General features: G+C 34.9%; 1 protein-coding gene and 1 long non-coding RNA gene across 3 annotated transcripts in view; one reads left to right on the top strand and one right to left on the bottom strand.

The window, feature by feature from the left end:
- LOC111509230 (uncharacterized) overlaps positions 1 to 23,596 on the top strand; it is a 277,993-nt gene that overhangs the window by 213,192 nt on the left and 41,205 nt on the right. The window lies entirely within an intron of this gene.
- LOC141480708 (uncharacterized) lies at positions 19,226 to 21,285 on the bottom strand. Its single transcript, XR_012464510.1, has 3 exons — positions 21,043 to 21,285; positions 20,424 to 20,624; positions 19,226 to 20,229 (listed from the first exon to the last, which is right to left on the bottom strand). It is a non-coding gene; the product is annotated as an uncharacterized lncRNA (long non-coding RNA).

Below are 23,596 nucleotides of genomic sequence, written 5' to 3'. Positions count from 1 at the left end.
ACGAAGATTCGAATGCCATCATATTTGATGTTATTCTTATTTTGATTGACTAATTCAAACAGAAAAAGATGATTGTGGTTTACCATAACGGTTATTAATGATCAGTACTACGAACATGCCATTCATAAGTTCAAGTTTCATCAATAATTTAACAAATTTCATAGAGAAGTATAATTCTTTACAAACAAACATACAAAAAGAATATCTCCTTAATATAAGTTTTGATAATTAATCACCACACTTTAGCTGTCCATAGGCATCTAGATATGAATATAGTCATGGTTGCAGAAATTCATTCTATTCCAACATTTTGTGTTGAAATTTTTAATATTCACACCATCTGCCGAACGTGGCTTATATTGCTGCCAGTGAAAGATATTGTTATCGATCTACGTAGCTTCCGACATCGAGGAAATGGGGAATCATCACACACTATGTCATGATTTAACCTAAGTGACATCGACCGTTATCCTCAATTGGCCATAATATCGCTCTTTCCCACCATTCCCTACAAAAGCAGGCGATTCATGCTTGCTCTAGTCCTTTCGTGATAGAAATCATCGAGGATATTACTTGTCACATTATTTCGGCATACATAAAACTCACCCCAATTCAACGTTTGCATAAGAGCTTGAAGTACACGTGCGTGATCGAACTTACACGTGGTCTTATCACGCACAAGGCCAATAAAGCCACCGTGGAGCATTTTCCTTCCGAGCCATTCTCGCCAGGAACGCCACTTTACCGAAATGAGTCGGCTACTCCCTTTTTATGTAATGACATAATTTTTTACTTGACGCCGAACTCCCGCTTCCAAGGGCACAGCAGAGACATGATTCATACTGTTGAATAGTGACTGCTATGAAAAATGTGGACTATTTCTTTCCTCTGTTTCGGAAGGATATTAATTGAAGCAAGTTATTATTCACGCCTTTGCATAACTGAATGGGTGGTTGTTTAACACAATCTCTGAAAGCAAGTTACCGTCTTTTCGCGTATAGAGTGTTTTTTATAGAGGTATAGAACTTTGAAATGGAATAAAACATTTGAATAAGTATACTTTATTCTAAAGATAATCTTTTGGCAACGCGGCGAATGTTGTCCTGAATTTTGAAATATCGATTTTATTAGAATTTTCAGGTATGCTGCAAGGACAGGTACTTGAGAGACAGGATGCCAACTTAAAATACCACCATGAAAATTCTAGGGGTTGTTAAACTCATAAATTCAAGAGAGGAGACCTACATAAATCAAGTTGATCGTTTAGGGATATATGTTTCTGGTTTTTAATTGATTTGTTAATTTCCATGGCTTCCAAATTCAGATTTCAGCTTTATACTTGATAATGGGATCGAACCCAAAACCGGTCGTATAAATGAAAATTGTCCAGTGGTATTTAGACAAAAGTGTTATTATTCATTTCATTTAAGTGATCATGAATTACCATGAAGTAAACAAGTCATCGATCACACATAAATGACTTCACATACTCCCACAGAAAATAGTCTAGTGGCATTGAATCGCACCATCTCGGAGACTAAGTCACGGGTCCGAAACGTGAAACTATGCTGTTACTAAACGTTCTCTTCAATAAATCATTTGTGGCACGAGCTATGTAACATGGTTGTTCAATTGGTGAACGAAAAAGTCAGTAATCATGGCTCTCTAGCGGTCACCATTGACAGTAATCGAAGTGACCAGCATCGTTTTTAAAGAAGTACGGACCAATGATTCCACCAGCCAATAAAGTACAACAAACAGTCACTTTTTCTGGATATAACGGAGTCTCAATATACACTTGAGGATTATCATAACTCCAAATGCGGCAGTTCTGTTTATTGAGTATCCGTTTTGGGCCCATTCACCGACTCTACGCCTTGCTAGGTGATCGTGTGGCTTCAATTCAAACTAATGCCTTTCTGCAAAATCTTTCATCAAGTGCATGGACACACATCCAATTCCTGTGCAGGATGGCGGATAGGCTGATTGGGATCTTCCTCTACGCTATACCCTATAGCAACAATGACTTCTTCTGTACACATTATACGACGTCTCTGTGGATGCGTTTTATCATTTAGAGTTAACGTGGTACGAAAAAGTTTCATAGTTGCACAATTTGGAAGCGTTGTTCAGACATCAGTCTATTCGTGTTGAAATGCCAAACCAAACTACATAAATCACTTGACAGCTGACAAATTTGCTTACAGTTGAAAAAGTGTTGTCAATTTAAAGTTCTATGCCTCTATAAAAAACACCGTTCAGAAGTCGGGTTTGTCTGGATCTAGAAGTAAATGTGCACTTTCCAATCAGTTTCACTAGTCCCAGTCACAACCTCATAATGAAAGCTTTCCGATTAAAGTTATATTCCTCACTGAATGTTTCAATATTGTTGCATTCGTGAAAAAAATTTACTGAATGAGGTGAAGAGGTTTCTTTCGGTATCACTAGAGATGCATCTTCTCACAAAGGTGTATTAATTAATGCCTTGCAATGGGATAATCGTGGTATATTTTGCCAGAAATCAGAACTCTTCTTTGTAGTCCAGGTATTCAGTATTGCCAAAACCTACAGCGCTTGCAACGCCCTCCCTTGCAAGTGGTTCATCTTTCTGGCTCGCCAGACCAATGGCCACGAATCCAGAACAGACACAATTTCTTGAGTCTTCCTTTTCGTGGGATTTTGTTGGCAGTTCAGTAACAACGTTTCTCTTCCAGAGCCGATAATGTATACCTGCATCAGAACCTCATAGTGTTTTGATCTATCAGTGAAACAACAGTTGTCTACTCTCAATATGTCCTCCTCCTAGAGGATTCATTCCTCTCTTGCTTGATGAGTCACCAATGATGAGTAGTATTATATATTGAGTCGTTTTGAGTGTTTTTAGCTGCCAAATTTACAATTTCTGAACTCTTCGAAAGTGACAGATTCTCGGATGGTCGAATTGCTGGGAAACTTGGAGATGGAACGTCAGCCAACGTATTTATTCGCATTCAAGATCTGTTCATTTAATTTCATTGATGAACTTCCGTCTTCTGCGTCTCAGCAAAGTTTTATAATTAGAAAATTGAATGTTCTTTTAGCCGGTGTCGTATCGTGCTATTCATTTATATGTTTCGCCGCCTTCGCACTTTGTTTTCAGGGACGATTTAATAAGCGATTCGAGGGACGACGCCCTTTTCAGGGGTAATCGGTCGTCCCGAAACGCGTTCGCCTTTCCTTATTATTTTGATGTAATCAAAATTTTCATTTCCGATCCATTCGAAGTTTCAGCCTCTGTGTAGTTGCTGTCATGGCTATAATTCCGAATGTAGCAACGTTTCCTTCCGGGATAAGGGGTCGGAGCCATATTACTAATACAATAGAACACTCGATCTATTGATACCGGCTTTTGACGCCACATGGCAAAACGTTTGTAGTGTTCGGTGTGATAAATACCATTGAAACGTTTTGGAAAACTTGAAAAACTGTTTTCAGGTTTCAATGTTTTGTAAAAGCTGCGGAAAATTAATTTCAACTCCATGAATAGGAGTCTAGCGTTTAGAAAAATATGTACATTTCGGTTCAAAAGACAACTCATGTTTTGTATTACTGACAATTTTCTAGGAAAATTCTAAAATACGTCAAAAATTATTTCCATTTCAACCTCTTCAAAGTAACAGTTTTCTCCCCAAATTTTCAAGTAAAATGGGGAGTTGTATAATATGTCGTTTGACAGGCATTTCTATAATTCATATAACAGCATCTTTTTAAATACGGTTAAAAGAATATAATCCAATGAACCCTGGAATCACTATACATACTTATTCGAAGTTTTGAATGAAAAGCTGGATTCGAAAAAACAACAAAAATTTTCAAAGACACAGTGTACCTTGAAAGGAATATATGTTGCCTTGAAGGCGACAAAAATGTGTGAGCTGCTGTCCCACGTTGGGTGCCAAATAAAATCAAAGGATGCCCTCAACTATGGGAAGGGGTTTCAAATACAGATCAGATTTCAAGTATAATAATAAATTTGCAACTATCCATTCCACTTCATTAAATGAAACTTAGAACTTTTCCAAATGTTGATAGACATCATTTATCCAAATTCATTACTCAACAAATCATTGTTCAATATTAATTACTATTCAACAGTTAATGATACACAAACTAATCTGTTGGCATATTTAAAGGGGTACATTTTGTTTAAATATCTCACTGATCAGAAAATCCTAACATTTCGTAATCATTCTATGGGTGATAACCGAATATTAATTCTATCGTAACAAAGGTATGAAATTACTCCCTTAATCCTGTTTCAATTTTCCAGAGACGAGAGTTGCTTCCGAAAGTTCATCATGGCGTTAAATTCATGGACATGAGTGGTACATTTCAATTATTCAGGACAAGAGCCGTGCTCCCATAGCTTGATGGAGTGAATGTTTGATATCAATTTCCCCGATGATTGTTTGTTTATTGAAGTGTGTCGTCAATAGATGAATGTGTTTACGTAACACATACACGATTTTGCACTAGAGCTAATTAAATTAGTTTCGTTACATCCTTCTGTCGGGATTAAAAATCGCATCTGATGAATAAACTACTGAACCTAAATTAAAACTACATGATGGCGATATCCTGATTTGCTTCGATGTTGATGAAACCTGTGGATAAAATTCGTCAAATTGTGGAATTCAGGTTGGAAATTGACTTTTCTGAAACGCTCAAGAAAGATGGATGTTGCTTCTTTCTATATTAAACCTCTTCTTTTAGCGGTTCAAAATCAACCGACAATAAAATTACCAATACATAATGAACTTCATTAGAACTGTTTATCAAAAGAAAACATGGAAATCATCAGAAAATGTTTTGAAAAGGTGATCATGAGACGCATATGCATATCAAACAGCTCTTTTGGAAATGGATTGTACTTAGCTATCCTGTTAAAGAAGAACATGGAAAGTAACAGAATGGCAACAACTATTGACATATTTCACGTTTCAAATTTTTTTTGACATCTTTTTTGGAAAATAATCATGAAATAATTCAAATTCATTTAAGCGAAGACGTGAATTGAAAGATGTTCCAACCTCAACGTCAATATTCTAAAACAAAAACACCCAGTATTCAGAATTATATCTTTTCATATGCCAAGTTCATAGACATCGAAATTGATACGATCACAGGATATAGAAATATAAATACGCAAACTGAAATATTCTCCCCGTTTCGTTACAACAAATATTCAATAAAGTTTTTAAATGAGTTCGTTCATTATTTAGATGAATGATGAATGGGTGAAACAGCGTTTCGTCTCGTTAATAAGCCAAACGAGTACTGAGTCGCGACCATGAATAAATGGATTTTTCAGATTATGGTGACGGTGGCAGGTTTTATCCATATTGAATTATTGAAAACGACAAATTACTGATGAATAGCACTATTTCTTCTTGAGAAAATATATTAATTTTAGGGAGTAACTTATCAGGTGAACTGAAAGTGTACTCTTTTTGGGGGTCAAAATGGGCACCAATATGTCTTGGCACAATCATGTCGCTAGAATTGCAAAAGCCGCTTCTCGAAAGCTTGGAACACAACGTTTGCTATTGATGGCTGCCAAACAAATACTAAACAACGCAGCGTCTTCAAACTTGAAACATATTCTTTATAGATTGTGTACTTTCTAATACAGTAATATTTTTCAAACGACTACCGCCATCCTCTAGCTCAAGTAGAAGATTAACGAATATTTTCATCGAATATTCCTTCAAATACGTCGTTCTTTCTAAATGCAAATACCACATTCGATAATAATTAACACGCACCACAGCAAAAGATGATCGAGTCAAAAGATCCATTTCCACATATCAGTACCGACTCGAATGACTGATTATCATAATTATAGCGCAAAAACATGACTGGCCTTGACACCGACAGGCAGCTGCATTCACCGACATCCTGCTATGAGCTGGCTGCTCCGTACTAATTGAAGAGGAAAATTTTTAATCTCGTTATCACATCTCTCAACGCAAACGAGAAGTTTCCTGAGATGTCGATGCAGAGGAATCAACTGGGAGAGTCAAACGAGGTTAATTGGCTGTTTTTGATGCCCGCGCCTTTGAAGAACGGCTGTGGATTCAATATGTATTGCCCTTCAAATTCAAAATATTACTAGAGAGCCTGTTTGTTGCCGATATAACCCTAGCAAAACAAAAAGTTGAGTTTCGATTCTGTATTTTCTCTGCTGATATGGTATGTATTCTACCGTATCATAATGGTGATGAGAATCAATTGTTTCAAAACGACATACTTCCTGTACTTTGTCATAAAGGACTCTTCGTGACAGTCATAAAACTGATTGTGAATAATAGGAGAAATTATTTGTAATTGTGGTAATGACTGTGGTTTTAGTCTAGGAATACGTTATTCAGAACGTAACTCACTGATACACTATTCACTATTATCTTTTGTTATGGAAATTCAATCAGAATCAATGAAGTATTAGTTCTCCAAAATCCTAAGAGTTATAAGTCACACGATGAAAACTTCACAAGCAGAAAAGACTTGAGCTATAGGATATAATCTTCGCGAAAATCAGATTCCACTTCACTCATCTATTGTTTTAAGAGGTCCTCACATTATGTCAATAAAATTATATAATAATCTTCCTATCGACATTAGAGACCTCACAAGTCTGAATTGATTAAAAAATGAGACAAAATTGTTTATACTCAAAAATCCATTTTATTCTATTGAGGAGTACTTTAACCTACACTAATCGATCTATATCCGCAGCATACTTTTATTATATATAAAGTATTTTTTAATATGCATTTCAATCTATATGAGTGAACAATTCTCTTCATCTTCTCTCTTATTTTTATTTATTATAATATTATTTTATCATAAGAACCTTTGTAATTCATATTTTTATGACGCATCTGAAATATTTCTATGTTTATTTGTATAAACCTGGAGAAATAAAGGAATACTACTACTACTATTCAAACTATAGCAGTACTGAAGTACCTAATCAACATATTTGAAAGTTTTGTTCAATTTTTAACCAAAACAAAGTGCACTGATTCAGTGTACTTGTTTTTCTTCATGACAAAATAAAAGTGACGAGCATTTTCTGAATAACAAATTGATATACAGGGTGGGCCATCGAAAACTTGACATAGAGGTTTTGAGTACTAATCTTGCAAATCCTAAGAAAACGCTCAGACAGGTCGATTTTTATTGGGAGAGGGACAGTTTTTTTCCCCATTTACAGGGTCGTCACTTCAACCCCGGAGCACAGGGGTGAACAACCCTTGAAATTTTAATAGGGAACTGGGGGCAAGTTGCACATTGTTTGAAAGATCTTGCAATTCTCTAAACAACGGTGTACATTTTTTTTTATTATTTGGACGAACCACACTAAATTTAGAGTTGAAATTACTTATTTTATTTTCATGTTAGCATATGCTCAAAATGGGCACCACCAGCTTCCATGCAATAGTAGAGATTCTGCTGGAAACGTTCTTAAACATTGTGGAGCATTTCTGGAGTGATTTAGCGACATTAATTTGTGATTCGTTGCCGTAAATCTTCGAGTGATGCAGGAGTGATGCAGAAGATCACGAAACTATCATGAGCAGATACTGTTTCATTCAATGCAAACAAAAAGCGAGAAAAATTGAACATTCTATGGCAAGAATAAAACCTCACCACCAATAGAAGTCAGAAATCGCATCACCACTGCGCTGTCTTTTACTATAACGAAAGAGAACAGTAAAAAGTTTCTGATTTCATTAAAAGCTTCCAATTTAAGATTTAACAGCCAATTTATCGTTAATGGAAAATCGATGGAACAAGTGAATGAGTTTAGGTGTCTTGGAAAAGAGTTTGCAAATAAAAGGAAGAGCGGTGATGAAATTGAAAGTCGATAAAGATATAGTGCCATTTCCAGTAGACTGTCTTGAGGCAAAAGTGCATATCAAAGATAAATTATGAAGAACGGAAGATGGAATACAGATTTATAGCTTGGAGTTTTAATGGAACTCCGAGATTGAGGAATATTCAATCTGAAAGCCTTGCCACTTGTATATTCATCTGTATCCACCCCATCTATTTTTAATTCATGCGGTCACCCCCTAGATTTAATCAACATTCTCCTGGCAGTTCAATTGCCTTTACGTTCGGCTCCTTTTTCTTGAACCCTACGAAGGATGAATAAATCCAAAGTTATTCAAATGAGCAAACTTATATGCAACTGCGCGCCTTAGATAAATATTATCGCATAACTAATAACTTGAATAACAAATAGTAATGAAAATATTTACATAATGATACTAAAATTCTTCTTTCATGGCTTCATAAAATTATAATGCAACCGGCTAGGTATTTCTTCATTAGGTTTGAAAGTTTTATTGAAAGAAGCGGTTAAAGATAATAGAGCCGTTTCAAGACGGTCGTTATCTTGAATTTATTAGCGGGATATTATATTACTCCATCACTATACTTCACACCAATTTCATCGTTGAAATCGTTTAAATTAAAATGTGGCGAGAGGAAATATAGGTGTTTCGTGTTTTCCTTAATATGGAATTCTAATTAGTGCTGGTTAAGATTTAGTAATTTCCTGTGTTCCTCTATATTATACGCTGAGAAACTCATTCATTTTCTGATTTTATCAGAAAGTAAATTAAAAAATGTGTTTATGAATCCCAAGTTTGTTGCTTCAAACGAATGATTTTAATGTTATCCTGATAACTTGAAACCTGAACTTTCCTCTTTACCAAAACGTATAGTTTAAGATAAAATCTGCCTTCGATAGAGATTTTAAAAGAAATATTTAAAAACAAGATTTTCACAGCAAAGCATTATTAGCTAAAACTCTTTTCAATTTTACAGTGGCAACTCAATACAGACACTTTCTCTTTTTTCAAAATATATAAGTCAAGATCGAATCTCTCAACTATAGAAATGTATGAGAATATTACTTTTTTCAGAATAGCAGGTAGAAATATCAAGTATCTGTTCCATTAGCAAATACTATGGTGCCCCACGTTGGGAGCCACATGATTAGAAATATCTGCAGGTTGAAGATTTCCCCAAGTTATTATCCAAAGTCTAATCTGATTCCAATTAACTTAATATCAGTTGAGATTGTCGAATAGTTCTTCTCAAACATTTTTTTTGAATCAGCGACTAATTTTAATTTTATCGTGATGACTTACCCTTTGTCTGGAGTCTAGATAATATCTAGACTCCAGACTGGGAATTTGCGCTAATATTAGTTATTTTGGAGTATTGGGAGTATCAAACATTAATCTAGCGAAAATATCATGATAGATTGGCAAAGAATCTGAATATCAGCAGAAGATTTTCTCACCATCATGATGGATATCAAATATGAATAAGATTCCATTTTTGTCAATACATATCTCATTACTTGTTCAATTTGATCTAGATAGTCCAAGCATCATTAACTCAATACCGAAACCGTTTAGTGGAAAACGATGTGCTTCCACTTCAACGGATTCTGAGAAAGACTGAATTAAATCTTGAGTTTCAAGTCTGCAGGAATCTTTCTAAATAATATTCATGACAAGAAACAATTTCATACAGAGTAAAATTATTTGATAGATGTAAAATTACATGCATGAAAATAAAAAAAAAACAGATACGGATGGCTTCGTGAACATTAGCACATTGAAATATTGATTGAAAGTAAGTACTGCATTATCATTGTCATAAACTGAAATTGGCAGTATAGAGTTTTCATATTATTTGTTATTTGGTCACTATGGATATTTTCAAATACTGATTTGGTCTTCTGTGGACATCATTAGTTTTCACATGAGGCATGAACAAATTCAGTCGGCATGCTATTCATTGCCACTGTTGAACAATAATAAAAATTATTCAAAGAAAGTAATACAAATTCAACAATAATACATATGAAATAACAAAAATTAATTGGCGCTCCGGGGCGACTCCATTGATTCCAGTGGTGCATTTGCTTTTTCAGCTGCAGGAAAATCCAGAAAAACGTGCAGCACCATATCATCTGAAGATCTTGATCTGCCACTGTCCTCTTTTTTATAAAACAAAATGTAGGGTGTCTCCAAATACTCCAATAAATTCAAAACATCACCAGAACACTTCCTGAACACTTCAACTTAAACCAGTCCGTTTCGTCTTAGACCAATGCGTAATAATAAAAATTACTTAATATAGTGTCTAATTCGTTTTATAAAATGAACAAGGGCGAACCGGAAGCTGATAGAAAAATCTTGTAATGATCACAGATAACAGTGAACTGGAGGGAACTTGAAATAACTAAAATCAGAGAGGGGGGGGTTGAACCTCATCTATATTCCTAAGGCACACAAATGTGTTTTCTTGTGGAACCTATTTCTTTTTTCCTTGAGCTTCTGGATGTGTGGTTACTTCTTGTCACCAACCAACAGATGCCACTGAAATCAAATTTTCGATAAGATATGGAACCTCATCTTTTTTCAACTGGATCCATCATATTGATCGAAATCATCAAAATTAAGTCGGTACACTATAGATATTTGTGTGTTTTTGTTCCTAGCAAATAAAATTATGCCCCACGTTGGGCGCCATAAGAATAGAAATATCTGAATACTGAAGAATATGATAAACTACTTAGCAGATTAAAATTGACTGGTTAGATAATAAGTGAAAAGACAAACATATCCCCCAGTACCTGTTCATTTTGATTTATATATCCACCGCAGCAACACCCCCAAAAGTATAATAGTCTCATTTTCATTATGTAGAAGTTGTTGCCAGCAACTAATTCAAATTTAATCTCCCCTCAATCAACCCTTGAATACACCCTTAGAACGGTTCGAATATACATCTGTATTCATTTCGTGCCACCTTGCTTTGAAATTGGGCTGATAAAAATTCTACAGTTCTTTTAATGTGTTCTGCTATCAATTTCCATCAGCGGGCAAGAGAACCGAAGCGAAAAGTAACATAATAATTAGTGGTAATTAAGTGAAAAGAATACCACGTTACGACCTTTTTTGGGGCTTTACTCATTTTTAACGATCCAACATTTTCCGACCCATTCAAAACGGTACATTTTCTTGTTTTAATTATCTCCTGGCTCGGAATCCTGTTAGTTTCGCGATCTAAAAATACACCGTTTGAATCAAACAGCATTCGATTCGACGTCCATTCAGTTCAATCAAACTGTAATTAAATGAGCGTTGGCATAATAAAACCAAACATGTTGCATAATTTAAATGATACGTTTCATAATTTGTTTTTGAATTCCTTGGACCAGCTGCTGATTGAACGAGTAAAATAGAATTTATTTATAGTTTCATTGCAAGCTGGCAACTTTATTATCGAGTATACACAATTGCAATGTACTGAGATTCATGTGAATTGAGAATAAATTCCGATTTCGCTATTTGAGTATTCCTCAGCAATCAATGATAGTTTTTGCATTGAATCAAGGGTCTTCAAAAACTCGACTTGGCTACTACTACTTAACTAAACGAGCAACTGAGCATTGCATTCTCTATGCAAAAATTCAACGTAACAGCGACATTATTACCACCGATTATATTATTGTAAACAAAATATTTCGATGAATACAAAGTTGCTCCTTCAGTAACAATAAAAAAAACCATAATCTTTTGCAAAATGTTGGGTCCACATAGTTGTGAAGAATACTGAGAAGATATCTCAAACAGACCAATTGTTTCTGAAGAGGATATTGGCAAAACTAGATATCTTGCTAATAGACAAAGTATTCTAGAATTATTTTATTTTTACCGCATTAGAATTGATGGAATGGAAAATGAGTTTTCACTAATACTGGGGGCACTCCAAATATTTTATTGAAAAACATCAGACTACGTAGTACATAGTTCTTTCTTATCTCTTATTTGTACTCGTTATTCCAATGAAAAAGGAGCAGTATTCAAAAAATTCGCTGTGTTTACTTCCTTGTATTGTGCGGTTATTGAAAAATATCATTCTTCATTACGAAATAATAACATAATATATTTGAGATACAAAGTTTTTGGCCTTTTACTTCTCCATCTTGATACAAGAAGTGAGCATCCCTCCTAAAAGTATACCCTTTCAATTTAAACAAGATTCCTGTGGTTGGGATTTGATCAAATAAGCGAATGAATGTTATTTACATACTGTCATCGATGACATTGGTGGATTCAACCTACTCCGTGGCAAAAAGTTGTAATTTTGACCGAAACATCGAATGTCTAGCACTGAGGATGACAGTGTTCCATGTAAGTGAAATTTTATTTCTTTCATTAATTATATTGTAAAGGAATAGAGAAAAGTGTAACTGGAATTCAACATATTCAAATAGTATAAAGTAAAGCAAGAATACTGAAAATAGCAACATATTCAACATATTACTCGTTTATGGCAAACATTTCGTTAGATTTGTATAGAATTTGATGACTCATTTATTTGATTAAAGATAACTATTTTGAATGTGAGAAAGTTGGAGAAACAAAAACGTTGAATATTTTTTCAATATGTTACGGGTAACATTAGTTACACTACCATTTTTAAATGATTCTCAACAATAAATAAGGGTCGTCTTCTCAAAAGGCAATTTGTTCTGGAACTAATTGGAGATTATCTAAGCCACAAGACAGATAATAGTGAATTCATGCGTGCATCGCCCAAAACAAACGGTTTTTTGGTATCAATGAATGTATGCTATTAAGTTTTTAAAATTAGTTAAACAAGGAAAAGTGGCATACAGAAAAGGAAAAGTTCACGGTGACATTGTTTTTTGACTCACAATATGAATCTGTTTCAGAAGGTTTCCAAAATTGATTTCATCATAAACTTCCCATTTGATTCCACCAAGAGCAATACATATCAAAAATACGCGACGGACTGTAGCTGCTCATCGTTTTGAGGTTCAACTCAGTACACCTCGAATTTCACTGTTACGATAAAAATAAAAACAACAATAAAAAGTAATTGGCGCTACGGGACGACTTCCAGTGGCGCATTTCCTTTTTCAGCTGCAGGAAACATCCTCAAAAGAAGATTATTTTTGCTTTAGCAATTCATTAGAGATACATATAATACAGGATAATCAAAAGAGTCTTTACTTTCCACTACAATATCATTTAAAATAAAAAGTCTGTAGCTAAGGATGGATGACAGGACTCTAAACAGTGGGAAAATGACAAATTCCTGGAGGAATTCAGATTTCAAGTGGGAAGATAACAACTAGCAAATAAAAGACTTTTTTCGCATTATTATGCGATCCACCAATATCGGAAATCCGTCCTAAACTCATTCACAAGTTACAAAACACTTTGACTTTCCAATTAACTGGTCTTAACAGTTTGAAATATTTATTTTTATTTTCACATTGTTATGTTGTGTACTTGTTATTATGTGAGATATTTCCATTATTGTATAAATTACGAGACAGCTAAAGAGAGCCATCAAATAAGTACAAAATAAGAGAGCAATCATATCAGTACAAAAAAAGTTACAAAAGTTTTATAAAACGAAAGATCATAGATATGTACTGTCGAAAAGTGATAACTACACTGAGAAAAATATTAGTGTTATTCAACGAAATGTTCAACGTTTCTTTTAACAATAATTTTATCACTTCGTGCATATTTTTCTGGAATGCTGACACTGCACAAAAATATGAGAAAAATTTTGCAACCATGTTAACAATTTTGTGACCATCAATCTTTCATTTCTCCCATTTATATATCAGAAACCACGTTTTCAAGCGTTGTTTTATGTGTTTGTGAAGTGAGGTATTGGATTTGCTTACATTATTTGAAGAGATCATCAGAATTTTATAAGGATATCATTTTTTGTATTCTAGTACTTGTGACGTCACGTCTCTGCCGATTTCTAAAAGAGCAACTTGTTTGAAAATTTTCTCGAGAAAAATAATTGTAGAGGTGGTGGCATTCATTCTAGAAATTTGTGTCTTCTCCCATTCCTAATTTTCCAGAACTTTGATTGCGTCGTAAAACAACCACGTCTTAAAGGACTCCCAGAATAGATTTCACACTAAAATACGCCGAGTAACTTCCCCTAGACGACAATTAAACATACCAAACGCTCCCTAATTACCACGTTAACATCACAGCAAGCGTTGCCGAAAAAACAAAACAAAACGAAAAGAAACAAAAGCGACTCGCTAATTCCCCGGTCGACTTAATTTCATTTTAAACAATCGCACTATGGCAAAGCAGTTAACATTATCTAGTTGGCCGTTGTAATTAATATCCAGTATCCAGTAATCCCGGCGAAAAGTACATCTCGCAGAAACAAAAGAACGAAACAAAGTTCCAGCAACGGTTAAAGTTCAAGCCCGCCGGCTCAGGACACATTCAAATGGCACCGAAAGCCGCGGGCACCAGCGAGAAGAAGGGAGAGAGTAGGTTATAGTCGAATCAGTGGTGTTATTTTACAATTCCGCGGATGATAATTCATATTTTCTAATAGTTACAAAATGTTCGTTGCTTCTGACAGTACTTCACTCTATATAAACGAACAATGCGAAGTGCAAAAATTTAAAGCAAAAAAAAACTCCTTTTTTTGCAATATGAAACCTAAATCAATATCATGGAGAGGAAGTGTTGTATGTTTATTATTATGTTTGTATGTAATGGATAACTTTCAACCGATTTTCACAAATTCTGTTACTTTTGGAAAGCTACAGTATCAGCGAGTAACATGGACTGTATGTCATTCTCAAGAAAATTAAAAATCTCTACGGAAACTGCAATGTAATTTATGTCCCTCGAACGCCTGACCATCGCCCGGTTCCATGCTAAAAGAGCGACACCGATATGCTGGAAGGACACGTGACCCGCTTAGCCCAGTCGCGTGGTTTAGTATTTTTCAAAACTGGGCCCAACAAAAAAGTTTGAGGATTATACACTAAATTATCAGCTTGATTCTCAGAGCTTAACCAATTTTTTTTTCACTGCCTTTATTAATCTACTAGCGACCCGCCCTGGATTCGTAGGAGTGTAATTCAAAGTTATGATTTTGTCGTGAAACACGTTTCAAATTCACGGCTTCAAATTCATTTGTTACTGTTGAAGTTTTGTCCTAAGTTCAGTTTCTACAGAATTTATTTATGTTCAATATTTTTGTCTTTGAACCAGATAACATAATTAATCCACCTACGTAGATCCTGCCTGAAGAAATACTTTTTAACGAAAGTATTATTAGCATTTTCGTGATGTATGGTGCCAAAACTGTCAAAAACTTGAAATAACTGCATTAGCTTCAAAGAATAGGAACGTACAACTCGGTTACTTCAGACAGTAAAATAGCATATTGAAAAAAGTTTCTTTGCGAGTTCAGATGAGTCCAGCAGCGCATTTGTGTTTCAGCCTAGCACCTCTGAAGATACCTATACAGGTCGAAACAGCGCCATCTGGTGTTGAATCATAAATGAGTTGTGTTTGGGCTCTTATAAAAAAAAAAAAACAAAAAATTAAAAAACATCATCCAAAACTAAGTTTTTTTTAAAGATTATCGAAGGTTGCCTCTTTTACGTATTCGTTGACGCGACTATCTGTTTGAATGAAACGTAGGAGTGGGCTGCGAGTCCTAGTCATCACGCTTAAGGCCCCTGTGGGGATCGTTGGACAGATTGCTGCTCGCTCTTAGGCCACTCGCGATGAAGTAAAAGTGACAATTTTCCGTTGAATATTGTCTCGGTAACGGTTAGTTGTGCTTGAAGATGGCCGATATAATTACAATGAGTGCCCACATTCGCCATTTGTGGGCTTATCAGCACGTTGACATTTCACGGTAGGTTTCCCTTTCTTCAACTTTGTTTTTATGGAGTGACGTTCTCTCTATTCCAAAAATGTGGATACCCAAATAGGGAAAGTTACAGTTTCTGATCGAAATGTGACCTGACTTTCACAGGAGTGAAACAGTGTTCAGTAATCTTTCAGGTATTCCAAAAATTAAAGTGCCTTTGCAATTCTGTGGGAATTTTCCTTTGAAGTCGGTATGACCTTCGTGAGGAGCCGCAGTCAAGTGACAATTTTATGTTATTCGAAATCTTTGAGGCTGAGATGTTGTTTATTGGCGCTTTAGCATTTTCCTATTGTTTAAATATTTTTCTTAGTGTAGTTTTAAACATTCTTTCTGACACTGAGTCTACAGAGGAGATGGATGTCGAGCTTACGACTTCTAACTGACCTCCCTGTAAATTTAGATCAGGAGCGAGTCTACAGAGGAGATGAATGCCGATGAATGTCAACTGAGTCGTCTCCTGAAACAGCAGAGCACACACTTTGCGCCTACCCCGCTGGGGACCGAATCAGGTTTTTAGAGTTCGGCAGAGCCGTACTCGTACCATCTAACCTGAAAGACCACTCACCACAAAAACTAATCGGCTTCGTTAAGAAGCTGGGTTTATTTGGTCGAGTGTAAATATGTGTGAACCACAATAAACCCTTGCGGGTTGCGGTGGAGGGTCGAATAGATCCACTCACTTTGCACCTAACCTAACCTAGTGTAGTTATTTCTTGAGAGCAAATTTTCGATATGGACATATTTGGGTTCTGCTGTGTTTTTATATGCTTTGTGTGTACTGTGTTTCCATATTGAGTATTATTGTTTGTATAATGAGTATTATTGTTTGTATATTGAGTATTATTGTTTGTATATTCTTCTTCACTGGATTTTATTCACAAACTGAAGCACTGTCTTTAAGACTGATGAGAGGTTATTGAGCATCAAGGACCGACTGGGTCATTGAATTTATTCAATATTCAGTCTGACAAAAGGTTTTATCAGTTATTTTTTTTTAATTCTCAACCCCAACAAATATTTCCGATATTTTCACTTTCCACTTCAATTTTTTATTGACATTTTCTTCGGATAACGTGTTTCAGTTTTATAGAGATATTCTGTCCAAATAAGATGGTAATTTTTGGAAGAACAGAGTTATGCTAGTCGAAATTGGCTGAAACTATCATTTATTTTCAGAAAAGTCAAATATTTTCAAAGAAAAACCCAGTGGATTTTTCGTTTTTAACAAATATTTGGTGTATAATAACTTTTATTTTTTGTTCTCGTCTAAATTTGGGACAATATTCAATTTCTATCGGACATCTAGTGAATATAAACAAAATTGCATTCGTTGGAACTTCTTTTCATAAAATTTTATTACCGGATTGACGAAAGGGGCGGTCTTCATATTATCATTAGTTATATCCCACCAATAAATAGTCTATCCGCGTCATTTCTTGAAATAAATCTCTTCCGCTCATACCGCACAAAAAATCGTATCTCTCCTCATAGCGAATTCGCAGAACGTATACTTCCGAAAAATTCTCGCAGCAGAAACGCGATTCACAAAAAATAAAAAGTCCGGTAAAGCAGCACGACGCGAACGAAATAAATTCCAGCCTGGATTCCTCTGGAAGAGAAAAAGAGTTCATATATCTTTCGGCAAGTAGTTAGGGATAGATCCTGGCGACTAAAAACCGATTCACGAGAACCCTTGTATAAATACATAGCAAAACAGAACAATAACGTGGCGGCCAGATACGATAAGAGCTCGCAGAGGCATAGGGGATGAAACATGGATGTCTTGAGAGAGAAAAAAACGCCTTCGAATAATATTACGCGGAAAATATAAGTATGTTCTCAAAATATGGCAAATTTTAGGATGTAGTTTATGTGACGTTATTCGTCTTTCACAAATTACTTTTTCGGCATTGTTAATTATAGATATCATGAAAAATACTTGGGTCAACGCATAGGTTCTCTTTTTGCGATTTACTTTTTTCTAATATAGAATTTTGATTCAATTATCAATCAATGTATCTGCTGTTGAAACCTGATAACATGGTGAATTTCAGAATTCGAATTTATCAATATTTCATCAATATCATTAATTTATTAGACTGAACGTTCACACTACTCAGATAGACTTGACTTTTTTTCTGTTTGAACCCATAGCAAAAAGGAAGGGCATAATGCAATTTTTGGAAAAACTATAGAGAAGTAAGCATTCGTAAAAATGTCAAAATGAAAACTTTTATTTTGAATTCTGTAGATAAAAGTTAATGGATTTGGCTTTCTGTTGAAATTTTTTCAAATTCACGTATTTACATCTGATAAAAAGTCAGTTGAAAGTTTAGTTCATTCATCGCGATATCAGCTGAGGAAATATGTATTTCACTACTTTAGATTCGATACAATATGAATAAAAACATTCGTTGATACGTATTGTTTTTCTAAGACAGTAACTGATAAGCTAGTAATTACAACAGTTAACTATTTTTGTTTTCAATCGAACTATCATGTTTTCTCGCCAACTTTCCTCCTCGGCACACTCCCTGCTTCGCTGAAACATGAAACGGCATTATTCACGAAGCGATGCCACAACCACTACATTTTATTTGATTTAGTTTGCCGCTGCGTCCGGCTGCTATTTACACAAATCTTCGAAGCATGGCGGACCAGGGCGCATGTTATTATTATAAACAATATAAAAATGCAGGTCGCGTTCGCCGAAATACGACCGGCATTTGTCACAAGGCGAAGGTACAGAGCGGAAACTAACAAATAACGCACCAGTGGCGTGTTTTGCGATGCAGCTGTTGAGGTCTTAGACAAGGAAAGATATATGGACTCGTAACAACCAACAGCATGCTGAGGCAAATCTGCACCAAACGCTAAACGCCAGTGGCGTATCTATGAGAAGGGTTCAAGACATAATCCTTCCATAATCTATATATCAAAGCAGTATGGACTGAATTATTTTATCGCCTCATCATATGGAGTCTTGAGTAAAAGTAATAAATAAATAAAAGACTTCCGGTGTATTGTTATAGGTATTTCACCTAAAAAACGATGAGATTGGAACCTTTGGTGTAAAAGTTGAAACTACTTCAAGATATTAATTACCCTAACACCAAAACTGATATATTTGCACTTGACGCGCGTTGCGCTAACTAGCATCTTCAGAAGAAAATTGATACTGTTAGCGAAACGTGCGTCGACTGAAAACATCAGTTTTGGTGTTAGGGGTCTAGAAAAAGTGTTTGTATTTCACTTGACACATTAATTGAATTTTAAGACTTATATTTATTGCACTTTCAGAATTATTCACACTTTATACCAATTATTATAAATAACCTGAGGTATATTGAAGTTTCAACTTTGAATATTTCTATAAAAAAAATTGTAACTTCATGAAGCATTATAAATTAATTCAAAATATTAACAATCAAACTCGTAATAAGTAAACATATTTATTATATTGTTATATACATACATACATCCAAAATTGTACAATATAGCCCTACTGCCCTTTAAACAAAATCATTTTAGTGAAATAGTTTCGAATAGCATCTTTTGCTTCACTCTGCTTTTTCATTATGAAGTGTATCCTTATATTCAATTCTTTTCAATAATTGATTTTATTAAAAAGTAGACATGATTGACTTCATTGTCTGAGATGTGGTTATTCAGACATTGAAACATATCAACCGAAAGACATCGTCTCAATATAGTATTGGTCAATTTTTTAACATTATTTCCTTTTGGCAAATCTTCGTCTTATAAGTTTTTCACTAATCTGGCAAATTTCAACAACAACATATTTTTGGGAAATAAGGGAATTAAGAAAATTCGCTTTGTTACCTATTAAGCCAGTAACACATGATTCACATTTAATTTTCATCGACAAATGTTTAGTAACAAAACCAGCTATATAGGTTACAATTTCTTCTGAGCAATGAGATAAAACATTGGTGTTCATAACATAACTATGTTCAGAAAAAATTGTTTCTAGTGATTGAGCTTCTTTTTCGGTTTCTAATAAATTGTCTCCTGTTATAATTGGTATTGAACTATTTATTTGCTCCTCAGGAGTTTTATTGGTTGTACTTGAAACCGATAGAATAGAAATTTGTTCTGAAGGTAGACAATTACCTATGCCCCCACTTCTCACTTCCGTTCTTATAAGAAGACGTTTATATGCAGCCATAAATTGACGGGCGGTTGGATTATTGTTCCAACCCCCTCTAGAACGAATTGAAGAAAAAAAGAGTTCTATATGATTTTGACAGATTTCTCCTTCAATTTCCTTTTTGCGATTTGTAAGCTTCGCTTCAGTTTCTTTTTGCGGGGTGTATCTGTTTGCAGTTGAGCACTTGTTGATGGATAAGGTTCTGGTGTTTGGGGTCTAATTCGTTTCCTGTTTTTCTGGAAAATAAAAATTTGTTTAGTACACAACTCTCTTTATGGTAAGGTACTCTTAAATACTTTCAATCTGCTGAACAAAAAATGCATATTTTTTAATCTCTATTTAGCTGAAAGACATTGTCGACTGGCCTCTAAATAGAGAGTATCAATAAGGTTTGAAATATTAAGGTTATCAAATTGTTTTTGCAGTATACCTGTTTTGACTGAAGACTTGTAGGTCGTTCTGGGAAAATAGTGGGTACAGCTTCATTCAACAATTCGTTTTTTCCTCAGTTCTATAAAAATAACAGGTTTCAAAATGTTTTGAGCAAATACGATCGTTTTTTGATGGGGACCAGTTTGAAATCTTCATATTAGCTACCCAAATGGCCCGTCTATCTTCATTTCTAGGAAATCTGAAAAATGGAATAGTATTTAATAATAATCTATAAAATTTTCTTGTAATATGAGTAATGTATTGCACAGATCATTTTCAATGAAATAGAAAAGAAATATTCAATTTGTCTAGGGTCCACAATGTAGTCATTCATTTTTTTCAATCAAAAATGTATTTTCAAGATATTCCAAATTTTCACTCGATCTGACCCTGCTATAAATGCACGCCTATGCAAAAAAATGGAACTTTCAAGGTGAATCTGAAGTCTATCATAAAATTATGAATGAAAATTCACAAAGTAAGCACTGAAATCTTCTTTAACCAAAGATTATCCACCAGTGAGTTACATACTTGAAAATCTAGACATTTGCATAGGTAGTTTTCACATAATATCCATGTTTGGCCCACTGTTCCTAAATGTACTGATGTTTTCTCACCTGTGAAATGATATATCGGTTTCCTTTTTCTCGCTATTACTACTACAATTGTAAGATGAGCACTTCACCATGTTTATACAGTATTCACACACAAAATAGTTCAAAATACACTCAATAATTGCACAAAATCGAACAAGCAACAAGATCAATGTTTAGCACCAACAATATGGCGGCCACTCGGAAATCGGTCACAAACTCGATTCGTACGCAGAGGTTGGCGTTATGTATCCCCTCTTTTACCTAATCTAAGGTTGAGGTTATCCACGAGAAATCGAAATTGTCACAGAGAAGTGGGTGAAAGTAGGATATTTGAGCTGCGGTGGTTCTTGAAATAAAATCTCGGCAAACTTACGTATTTCTGTCCGCTGATCACGAATCTGAAGTTTCTGAAATACTATTGAAAAAGCAACTATTCCAGGTCACTTCTGATTATGAAAACTCGTAAAATGACTCTTCAAAATTGCATGCTGCAAAATAACCCTATTTTGAATAAAATGATAATGTCGCTTCACGTAGAATTATTTATTTTTTGGTGACAATATCACAAAAAGTTTCAAAAGTAATCGATTATCATAATGTTAAGTTGCTTTATTTCCAGAAGTAGGTGAAAGCGCCAAATTTGGTTCGTGATCTACTTATATTTTCAGTTTTCAAAAACATTGCTAGTGCCAACAAAAACACAAATATTTGTCATCGCTTTATGATATATATATATGGTCATTTCTCCAGATCTCTAACCAAAAAATGAACAAAAACATGTGCACTTGACACAATGCACATATCTCATATTATCGTTTCTCATCCTAGGCGTAAATCGTAGTACAGAGTATCAAGTCTGATGTCATACACAATAAATGACAATTGAAAATAATTGTATCAATAAAAGTGAACCGCAAAACCAATGGTTAGATTGGTGGAGCAACAATAACATAAAATATCTAAAATTTGTGATTTTATATTATATGAATCGTTTTTGTTTGTTTTTAGCTCTGAAGCAGCGATATAAATAAATCGCGAAACGTTAGCGAAAACGTAGGTTTGTGTTTTTATCGTTCAATGCCCTGAAATCCCTCTACGAAGTTATTTACTGGAATAATAATAAATAATAAATTATTAAAATTCAAGTGGAGGGATTGCCAAGCATTTAAGCATGATAATCTTAAGTAAAAAGAAAACGTATATTTCTGTGGAATATAAGCATTTCACCAACAGGGAAAAAAAAACAAGAATCTAGTATATTGCTTTGCTGACGAGATTCCATTTGGATTCCAGCACATTGGCTGAAGAGGCGCATCTTCACCGGCAGCAGGAGGTTGCATATCTTAATGAGGACCTAGAGGTGATTTCGAATTGGGGTGAGAGTAATCAGGTTCAATTCAATGCCACAAAAACCCATGCATCGGTTTTCTCCAAAAAGATGAATATTTCCGAACCGGATGTTTCAATGTCAAGTCAGACAATTCTGCTGTCTGCTTCTGTCTGCGATCCAAATTCAACGTGAATCGCTACTTTTGCCAGGCACTGCTTTCAGAGCGCCTTAAGGATTTTCCTGCAGTACTCGTGTTTTGTACTTGAAAAAATCTCCATTATCAAAACACACACATGAGAAAACTTTCCTAAATGAAATGAACCAAAATAAGCCCAGTACTACTTACTGGACACTGTCCAGCATTGAAATTAATGAAGTCTTATTTGCATGGCAGGACCCAAAAAGTAGTGATTCGGAAAACTGTAAGTCAGTCAGCAACCATTGAACAGAGTATTCCACAAGGCTCAATTTTTGGCCCCTTACTGTTTCTTATATATGCGAATGATTTGTTGCAGTTCATGAATAGTCTCACGAAAATACATGTGATTGCTTATGCAGACGACATCACGGAGAGCAATGCAATAGCACTTGCAGAGAAAACAGAGAATGTCTATGAGCAGGTAGTAACATGGGCAAAAAAAAGTCAATTATCACCGAACATCACGAAAACATCATTAATGAAATTCTTGCTGAATTCTGCTCATGACAATTTTAGCATTTATGAGAACGAGGAGTTGTATGTTGAATCTTGCTCAACAACAAAGATGCTTGGCCTTACACTTGACTACAATTGCTATGTGCTTTATGTCAAACCATTGCAGTAAACAAGTTTTGTTGAATCTGTACTATGGATCATTACACTATCATATACGATATGGATTACTGAACTGGGGCACTGGATCGTCTGCAGTGAGGGTTTTTACACCACAGAAGTATGCCATCAGAACTACTGCCCGTATAGGTTGGAGGCAATCGTGTAGAAATATTTCCAAAGAACTCAAAATACTCACCGTTGCGGGTATTTATATTTATGAATTATGCATATACATGTACAAGAATGGCCATAATTTTATATTTAATCAGCATAAGTACCCTACCCGCTCTAAAAACTCTGCTCTAAATACCCCATATGCATCGAACCACCATATACCAAAAAAGCCACCTTTTTCTTCGACCAAAATTTTACAATAAGCTTGATGATTCGGTAAAGAATGCGCCAAATGTCAATATTTTTAAATCAAGACT

This window comes from Leptinotarsa decemlineata, unplaced genomic scaffold, assembly GCF_025532065.1.
Source record: "Leptinotarsa decemlineata unplaced genomic scaffold, Ldec_3_MD MMD2_tig00000008_RagTag_RagTag, whole genome shotgun sequence".
In the NCBI taxonomy this organism is placed as follows: domain Eukaryota; kingdom Metazoa; phylum Arthropoda; class Insecta; order Coleoptera; family Chrysomelidae; genus Leptinotarsa; species Leptinotarsa decemlineata.
Note: the sequence above shows the minus strand (reverse complement) of the source record. Positions and strands in the feature narration are given on the sequence as shown.